Genomic DNA, 9,821 nt, shown 5'->3' on the forward strand with positions numbered 1-9,821 from the left:
AGTTAATTTTTAGCAGAGATGTAAAAAATAGGGACAAATCTACTGGACGTCACCCATTGACTCTCCGTGGGTCTCTAAAAAGTTTTGAAGCTCAATGGCGGGCGCGGCCAGTTGTCGATTGGAGCCAAAACCATAGATTTAAGGGTCTGGATTTTTAAATGTGATTGACAGTGGGTCAAAAAACCCCCATCAACCTAAACAACGATTGCAGAACGAACTTGGGGTAGTGACTGTCTGCCCTTATGTTTTAAAAATATTATCAGATGTTTCGGAGTTTAATTTCCATCCGTGACTGTACTGTGCAGAAATACTTTAAATGTAGCCATTAAAAATCCCAATTATGTCAGTACTTTAATTTATGTTTCTCAGCAAAACAATTGTTTAGCAGCATAGCAGCTTCCCAGGACTAGGTAGGTAGTGATTAGCTCACGCACAGCAATATGAACCACAGGGGAAGAACATTGATAAAAATGGTCAATCAATCAGAGGTGTAGGCTACTGGTGATTTGACTAGGTTAATTTTCGTATAACTGTCTGGTAGACCTGCTGTTAACCGAGCAAGTTATCGTCGTAGGTTTTCGCCACAGTCAGTTAATGAGCCAGTAAGTGCTACTAGCTTCTCCATCGCCGTTTGTGGTGTTCACTTGCTGGGTGACGTTAGCTGACCGATCGTTCGCAAATCACGTTCTACCGAATAAAAATTAACACTGTCAGCAGTGATTAACAAATCAACCAAGTATTTTAATAAATGATCTGCAGGCGTGTAAATATGACAACGCACTTTGTACAGCAAGTTTTCCACCTGGTGCATGAAGACAAAAATAATGTGGCCTACATTGAATTTCTAATTAGCCTATTATTAGGCTGTTATTTTTTTCTTGTAAATCATCAAATGAAAAAAAAAAAAATTACTTTAAAATTGGATTTTGGGGAGGGGGGGGGGGGGGTTGCCAAGTGTGTGGTCTTTCTGTGGGGTGTGGGAATTAGCCTTGCTTGACTAATCTAAGCCATTTCATTTTATTAAGGGGTAAGGGGGGCTTACCATATTCATGAAACAATACAATTTGCGGAAGATTAGCCTTTAATCAAGCAGAAAAGGACACGGCGGCCATCTTTCAAAGCTTAGAACCTACTCCCCCCCCCCACCTTTTTTCCTCAAAACCGTTTCTTTTATATTTGATCGTAAAGCAAAAAGTTGTAATTAGTTAGATGTGACTCTCAGAATCAGAATCAGCGGCCTGGCCGCGCTCTGGTGTGACTGGGATCGGCTCGATTGACTTGGCTCAAGGCCAAGAGGCGCCACCGCCCACCCCAGCGACCATAGACTGTAGCCCCTACTGTAGCTTAGTCTTCCGCAGTAATCCGGAAGTGACGCAAGCTGTACCTCATTGGTCCAGAACAAATATTGGCACTGTGCCCAAATGACGCAATAAATCATGAAATCAGGAAATGAGCTTCAAAAACGAAGGCTGGTTTTGGCCGCTTGGTGTAAAACAGAGACTGTAAAAAATAGCTTTTTATAAAACAAGAAGTTTTTACCGGAAGATAGTCGTTCAAGAGCAGGTAAGCGTTTCATTATGCCTTTATATTTTTAACTGAATGTGTTAATGTTAACATTAACATGTTATATTTTACAACTGTTCGGACCTAGCGTCACCGTCCACTGGAATGTACAAAAAATAACATGAAATGCGTTTATACTTTAATTTATACGTTGGTTTAATACTTTTCAACCGCTCTAACGCGTAAATAAAAGACCAAACTATTACAGCAGGTCTGTGTATGCAGAATGAATGGACACGGTAAGTTTAGCTAATAATGAGGTACCATTTACAATGCTATTCAACAAGGGCTAGTGCAAATAGAGCTCAACAGTGAGGCTCCGGAAGTGAAAATCCCATTCATATTCTGAATTGAGGATTTGATTATTAATGGCGTCAATTTAATGTCAGTAATCAGCGCGAGCAGATATTCACAGCGCGAGCACAAAACCACTTTCACGCGCGCAAATTTCAACACCGAGAGTAAAACAAGCAGCCACGCGCGCGCAGATAGTATTAGCCATAATGTCGTAACCATCCAAGGTAGACTTACCACGAGCTATCAGATTGTGAAACGATGGTATATGCTCCTGTAGAAGCCACAAGTCCGTATGACATCAACCTTGTTTTAAGAAAAACATGTTTTATTCGCGATGACACTATAATAAATAAGTATAAGAAGAAGCGCGCTAAACTATCGTTAGGTCGGAAGTCTTTGGAAAGGTATCATTTGCAATGGTTTATGGGATGAGGAGTTCCTTCACTCTTAAAATAATTATGTACACAGTCTTGTACGTTTGCTTTTTTTCCCGTTGTCCAATTTTTTTGTTGTTGCTCCAAATCAAATGTTTTATGGTCACGATTCATCTGGTAGTTGGTTGGCTTGGTTCCAGGCTTACAATTCTTTATATAAGGCTTCTGAAACGACAATGGAGTAAATGAATTTGAAATTCACTTCCGGAACCGGAGCCATTTAAAAAGTGGGCGGTGATTAGTCCATCTGATTGGATGTTCAACAGCCAATTAGGCAACAGCTTAGTCCCGCGGTTGTGGAAAAATATAAATACACTACAGGGAATGGTAAATGGACTGCATTTATATAGCGCTTTTATCCAAAGCGCTTTACAATTGATGCCTCTCATTCGCCAGAGCAGTTAGGGGTTAGGTGTCTTGCTCAAGGACACGCCCAGGGTGGGGTTTGAACCGGCAACCCTCCGACTGCCAGACAATCGTTCTTACCTCCTGAGCTATGTCGCCCCTATGTCGTCCCTTGGAAGGGAGCAGAGACTGTAAAAAGGCATGGCAGCACTACACACAAAACGGAGAAGTAAGGGATCCTTTTAACTCTTTTTTTCCATATTTAGTGATATTTCACACATGATTCTTTTGTTTTAATATAATATTGAAAGATGTATTGTGAAATAAAAAGCCCAATACCATATGTTTAATTCAAATTTTGAACATAGAATTTTTTAAAATGTTGATGTACATTTCAGTGGATGTTAGATCTGAATGTATGCTGTTGGACCTGATTGTCTAGTATAGAGCTCAACAGTGAGGTTCCAGAGGTAAAAATCCCATTCATATTCTGAATTGAGGATTTTGATTATTAGCCATAATGTCGTAACCATCCAAGGTAGACTTACCACGAGCTATCAGATTGTGAAACGATGGTATATGCTCCTGTAGAAGCCACAAGTCCGTATGATATCAACCTTGTTTTATTCGCGATGTCATGAAAGTACTCACTGCTGTATTTCCTTCGTTTTGCTTTATGTTTCTTTTCAGTGTCAGACATTGGAGCTGTTTCCTTACTGGTAGATGTACTAGCCTCTGAATCTTTCCTTTTGAGAGACCCTGTTTGTAACCACTTGTCCATGATAAATTCCAGTTTGAATGAACTCAAAAAGAGAAATGTTTTAGCACTGACGGGTTAGCTTGCAGCCTTGCACACAGCTAAAATGCTGGTCACGTCAAACAAACAATTCTCCAACCACCAAAAAAACGGCCCCCCGCAGTACCACCGGCCCACAGGTTGAAAACCTCTGCTCTAGAGAGTAAGAAAAATCTATTCATAGAAATCTATGTCTATGAATAGACATATTTTTAGGGCTGTACAAAATAGTTCGAAGTGTTGAAGCTTAGTGCATAACATTGACATTCGAATTCTAAATCAACATTCGAATGTTGCGCATTCGAAATTTAACAGATTAAGTTGTTCATTGTTTTTACCAAAGTGATGAAATACTTATGCTAAGCAAAACAAGTCAAGTTAATGCTTCAAGACATTCATCTATAAAAAAAACAAAAAAACAATACAAGTCCATTTAATCTTACATGTTACGTCGTACAACTGTTCGGACCTAGCGTCACCGTCCACTGGAATGTACAAAAAATAACAAAGATTTGCAATAAATATTTTTTTGATTGAATCTCATTTCTGGATGTATTTGGGATGGGGAAAATGCATAGTTTTTTAGTGTATTTTCCCCATCCCTGGAACATAATTCAGGTCTGAAGGGGTTCGTCTTAATTAATTAGTCTCAAATGTAATAATGCCCTATCTATATTTCACAACCTTTTTTTGTAGATACGACACAATGCGTGTCCAACCAGACCAGGCTAATAGTCCTGGAAATATGTGTAGCTAACAATTTAAAATGCTTGTAACCTATAGTCTATATACAGTAGGTGTCACATGGACTGACTATGACAAAAGAGGTTTAACGTGTTACTACCTTACCTTATGTTTTTACAGTGACAAACAATGACCACTCAATGTCGAGCTTTCAAAACGTCAATGAGGATTCATGATGAAGTTATGCTTCTTTGTATAATAGGTAATCTGCATTTTATTCCTATGTATTGAATACAATTCACTGTATAATAAATTATAGACTTGTAAGAATAAATGTTTATGCGTGACTCAAGTTCAGTCTGAACTGAGGCTTGAGACCGAATTCAATTAAATGACTCACTCAGGGGAAGAGTGATTATGACAGATTAAAAAATATATATTATTATTATTTTTTTTTTAGAAATGCCTTGAAAGATAAACAAATGTTTAGCATGAAGGACTGGTTGTTTTTCTAACAAGCACTTCTCCATGAATTACAGAATCATAAAAAACAAGTAATTATAATTTATAAATTCAGTAATTCTGATTGACACATGATTAAATATATTTCAAAATAACTCTCAGTTGCGTAGACTGAAAACTTTTCCTTATTTCATTGTTATTTTAGCAACTGTAAGTTTCCCTGAACCTTACATGAAATGTCCCACATGAAATGATCATGGGGCACCTTATTAACAGCAATAGTGTGAAGTTAATTATTTTCAAAAGTCAATGAAATGCCTTTGTGAATCCAATGTTTTTTGGTGCTTGCAGTTGTTTTTAAGTCCCAAATGAATTTAAAGTCAGTTAGGAATCCCTATCTCATAAACTACTGTAATGCAAACTATGTCCATCTTCTACAGTGGTAACCCCAATTTTGTGCATTATAATGTGATAACTCTCCATGATACATTGTAAATAATCCCCATCTGTATTGCAGTGTAAATAATCCACATCTCTATTACAGTCTGAACAATACCCCTCTCTATTGCAGTATCAATAATCCTCATCTCTATTACAGTGTGAATAATCCTCACTGCAGTGTGAATAATCCCCATCTCTATTACAGTGTGCCAGTATGGGTGCAGTGAGGGGGTGGCAGAGACAGAGACTGGCTCCACCATCATGAAAGTGGGGGACAGCATCATGTTTCTTATCTCAGCTGAGGGCAACCAAAGCTACACTGCTGACCTACTTTTTAATTATACATTTACTATTGTTACATGGATTCCTTCACAATTCATTCATGTACGAGAAAAATATAAGGGAAGGGTCAGCATTGGCAATCACTCGATATGGCTGAACAAATTAAGCCTATCAGATTCTGGCCTTTATCAAGTTAAAACTAAGTACAGATCTGGAGGTTTTAAGCCACCGGAGTACAAATACTTTCATCTGCAGGTTTTTGGTAAGTTGCCAGAAATCACATTTCACATTTCTAGAGTTTTTGCACCTGTAGCTCCCCATATTTTGTTATCCATTTTGTCAGTGTTTTATTAAATTATTATAGGGAATGCATAATTTTAATTAGGGATGATAAGAATAGTTTAAGGACTGGCCTTACACTTGGAATGTCAATAATGAAAGTTGGTCAAATTTTAAACCTAACCAGACTGTTAATACTTCCACAAAATAAGTTTCTGGTATTAGGGGTACACAATAATTCTTTACATTAACAAATTACAAAAGTTGCAATCACGTGATAATGTCAGATGGCCTGAACCTCTTAGTGAATGTTTAATGCTTGCTTTGTGTTCAATGTGAGTATGTCGCCAAGTAAATTTTGGATTATTTCCCCTGTAGAGCCCGTCTCTAAACCCAGCATCACAGCTGAGTGCCTGGGGAGTAATGTATGTCTGAGCTGCTTCAGCAGTCAGGGGACTGCAGTGACTTACAGCTGGGAAACTCTGCCCCCTTGTGGTAATGACAGCTGTATGCACCTGGGCCAAGCGATAGACCTCCAGTTGCAAGCCCTCTCTCCATCCACAACATACATGTGTACAGCCCATAACCCTGTCAGCAGAGCCACCAGCGATTCTGTTGATCTGGAAATGTGCTTCCCGCAAGGATCACAAGGTGAACTCATAATGTTGTATTAGAAAGAGACAGGAAATCTATCTAATTAAATATATTAGTCGCAAATTATCGGACAGCAGGGAAATTCTGTACTTTCTGTGGCAGTGGCAGCTGTGTATGCATTTGTCAAATGGTGGACGTACTCCACCTTGTTCTGCATAGCATCACTGTGGGAGTTTTGTAGCATGTTTTTCATTAATGAATGAGATTGCTTAAGAAGTGCAGGAATACCAGGTGATTGTAATCTACAGAAAATGTTTTTGCAGTAAACAATGAGTAGCAATTCTGAAGAATCTGGAACTGAACAGACATTCTCTCTAAGTTTTTAAACCGGTATAAGCCAAATATATTCAAAATGTAAAAAATGTAATGAAACATAACCCATAAGCTTCCTGAAAAGATGATAAATGAAACAATGCTTGTGTGAATATGTCACTTTGTAATATGTTTTGCAGTTCGATGGGTTCCAGCCTTGTGTGCCGCATCAGCATTCCTCGCCTTCGGAGCACCAATACTGGTGCTGTACACGAGGAGAAAGCACAAACAGTATAAAAGTGAAACAATTCAAGGTAATGATCCACACCCTCTGGAACAGCAAGACATGCTATGTGGAATCAGTTTTACACTGTTATCTGAAATAACTAGGGCAGGAAATGACACTAATTTATTAAATGCTTATTTTTTGTAGTGGAAGTTGATTAGCCGCTCATGGAAGAGGAGCCACCATCCGCAGTGCCTTCCATTGATCCAGTATATGTCAGCACGCTTTGTTCAAGTTATCTCAGGGGCAACTGAGGGGACCTCTGCATGGACTAAATATTCAAGCATTATATAGATAGGAAAAAGGAAAGCCAATGGGGAATGTGAAGACCTGTTGAAATTAAACTATAACAAACCTTAAATCAAGGAATAGAAATCCTAACATTCTAGCAGGTTCTTGCTAATGATACCTTAAAGAGGTAATTCGGCTCATTGGTGAGAAGTCATCTCTTATTGAAATGACTCAAAGATAAATCATTGCTGGCTACTGAAACGAAGGAAGCTAATGAATTCTGTTCTCATTTTATTTTACCTCCTGCGATCTTTGCATTTCAACCATGTAAATCACTCTGGATAACATTACATTACATTACAGGCATTTGGCAGACGCTCGTATCCAGAGCGATGTACAGCAAAGTGTATAACCATAACCAGGAACAAGCATGACGAAACCACTAGAGAGAAGTACCGGTCCAAGTGCAGGGAACAACCGCAAAGTTCAACTTGAACCCTGAAGGTTAAACTGATTAACACTAAACAACGAGAACGGCAGTGCTTGAAAAAAAAGAAAATATTTGTCAATTTAGTGATGTTCATTTGGTAATTTCTTATTTTACCTACACCTACGAAACAGCTGCCTAGTTACAACCCTAAGCTTACAGTCATTTACAGGGGGGTAGGGAGGGATGGGGAGAGGTGCAGCCTCAGATAAGAATTTCTGCTTAATCAAAGAGCGATATTGTAATGTATATTGGTGCTGCATAGGTATGGGACACAATGCCCCACCAAGGCATAACTTGCCATCTAATATGTGCCATCCAAATCTGGAAACATACTGTGCTATTTTGTTTACGAAAGCATTTACGCATAAGTACTGTTAAATTACTGACAACTGAAATGTGTAATTTAGCTTGAAAAAAAAGAAAATATTTGTCAATTTAGTGATGTTCATTTGGTAATTTCTTATTTTATTAAAGTATTTTTAAAACAATTTTTTTATACAGCATAAAACATAATTGTGGACAAATTGAGATTGGTTAAAGCTGCTGAGTTTTGTAATAAATTTTTTTTACATTTTAGCCAACACGGTTTTTGTTTTGTTTTTAAAAACTGTTAGTTCCCATGTATGTTTTTCTTGTCTCGGTTCACATGAAAATAAGAATAGTCTGGGTGTGGGTGACCTTTCATGTCAGATGGAAAAGTCTGTGGTCACTCATATAAGAACCCACAAAGTGGGTTCAGTAGTGATTGAAAGCCTGTGCAACAGAATTGAAGGCCTGTGGAGACTAACACCCACACAAACCCATTTCGTTGTATGATCAGATGATCAGTGGTGTTGTCTGTGCATGTGTTTGTGTGCGTAGGTGTATGTGTGTGGAGGGGGGGGGAGGGGGCTGTTTTCTGCTCTTTTCCTCATTACAATGATTTTTTTCTCAGTCATAATTAATTTAACCATTTCACTGAATTACTTTAGTGTATGAAAAGAACTTACCTTATGGGCAGAATGTTAATTGCTCCTTACATTGAATTAAAAACATTCACTGCCGGGTCCAGCCTTACTTTCACATGATGTGAAACAACATTATTAGAAGTCAACACTGCAGTTGTTATCTACAAGCAACCTATTACAAGAACAATAATGCATATTATATTTCAACTTAGCCACTACCTGGAAAAAGACATCTAATGGAGTTACATATGAAGCTTAAGCACAGGAAAAGTATATATAGTTATTTAAGGTAAAGTTATATTTTTAGGCAAATTTTCCCTATAAATATAACATCATTGCACATGTTATTGGATTACTTATGGTAATCTAATGGTACAAATGGGTATAAGAATGCAATGGTGCAGAATTCACAGGAGTGACTTTACACTGAGCAGTTAAAGCAGAAAATGTCACGGGTATAGGAATACTGTGATACCCATGTTTAGGGTTGTTGGTTGGTAGCTGGCTGTTGCTATACCTGCTAGACTCAGGCAGAAGATTAGGAGACCACTCATGCACAGATTAATTTTAGAAACCTGTGGGTTTTGGGGAGACACAAGCATATCATACTGATGATATGATAGCTGGTATGCACACGTGCAGCATGTTTACATGTAGCAAAAACAAGACCGCAAATTGCATCATATACTGTATATGTAACCTTTACCTTGAGAGAGGTCTGAAAGATGGTCAGATCTTTGTTAGATTAGTGGGTATACTTGTTCTCTTGGGTATAAGTGTTCGTTGTTTTTTACTCACCAAGGGTAAGGCCAATGAAGTCTTCAATATAGCAGCATATGGAAAAATTATTCATACTCATAATTTGTATGGTTTAAAAACACACTCTACCATTATAAATGTATTTATACTTCTGGTGGAGGTGTACTAAAATGCCATCACTGATAAATTAAGCTATCTTTTCCTGTCTCAGGTCTGTAGAATTGATCTGCAGGTATTAGTTTTTAATTACTGTATTGACCTTCCTTCTAACTACCACTAGCAAAACTGCAAGCCAGTCTTTCTTTGCAGCATTGCAATCTAAGAAAATAGATAATTTAATTTGGGGAGAAATGTGACATGTGCAAATGTGGTTTATTGAAAATAACAACATTTCAATCCACACAATGATTCCAAAAGGGTATATTTTCAATATCCTTACTGTTTTTGTCAAAATGTTGAAGTTCAGAAGAGTGTGCACCTTTCTTTGTTTTCCTTTACAAAGTATTGAATAGGTTTACTTATTAGGACAGATTTAGAAATTTTACAGAACATACAATGTTCAAAGTGTCCTGTTGACCTTTTATGATACCTGCATAAAAGTCTTTGTAAGTAGCCAATT

At 37.8% G+C, this 9,821-nt stretch overlaps 2 protein-coding genes and 1 long non-coding RNA gene across 7 annotated transcripts in view; all 3 read left to right on the plus strand.

The window, feature by feature from the left end:
• Nucleotides 1–8,072, plus strand: part of LOC135256738 (uncharacterized) — a 10,833-nt gene extending 2,761 nt beyond the window's left edge. Inside the window, exons 3-5 of the long non-coding RNA XR_010330510.1 lie at nt 5,962–6,234; nt 6,690–6,803; nt 6,923–8,072. This is a non-coding gene — a long non-coding RNA (uncharacterized LOC135256738). The remainder of the gene's footprint in view (nt 1–5,961; nt 6,235–6,689; nt 6,804–6,922) is intronic.
• Nucleotides 1–9,821, plus strand: part of LOC135256724 (T-lymphocyte surface antigen Ly-9-like) — a 110,246-nt gene that overhangs the window by 91,375 nt on the left and 9,050 nt on the right. The window lies entirely within an intron of this gene.
• Nucleotides 1–9,821, plus strand: part of LOC135256734 (apolipoprotein D-like) — a 22,963-nt gene that overhangs the window by 12,129 nt on the left and 1,013 nt on the right. The gene's annotated exons all lie outside the window — the stretch shown is intronic.

The sequence above is a fragment of the Anguilla rostrata genome, chromosome 6, assembly GCF_018555375.3.
Source record: "Anguilla rostrata isolate EN2019 chromosome 6, ASM1855537v3, whole genome shotgun sequence".
In the NCBI taxonomy this organism is placed as follows: Eukaryota; Metazoa; Chordata; class Actinopteri; order Anguilliformes; family Anguillidae; genus Anguilla; species Anguilla rostrata.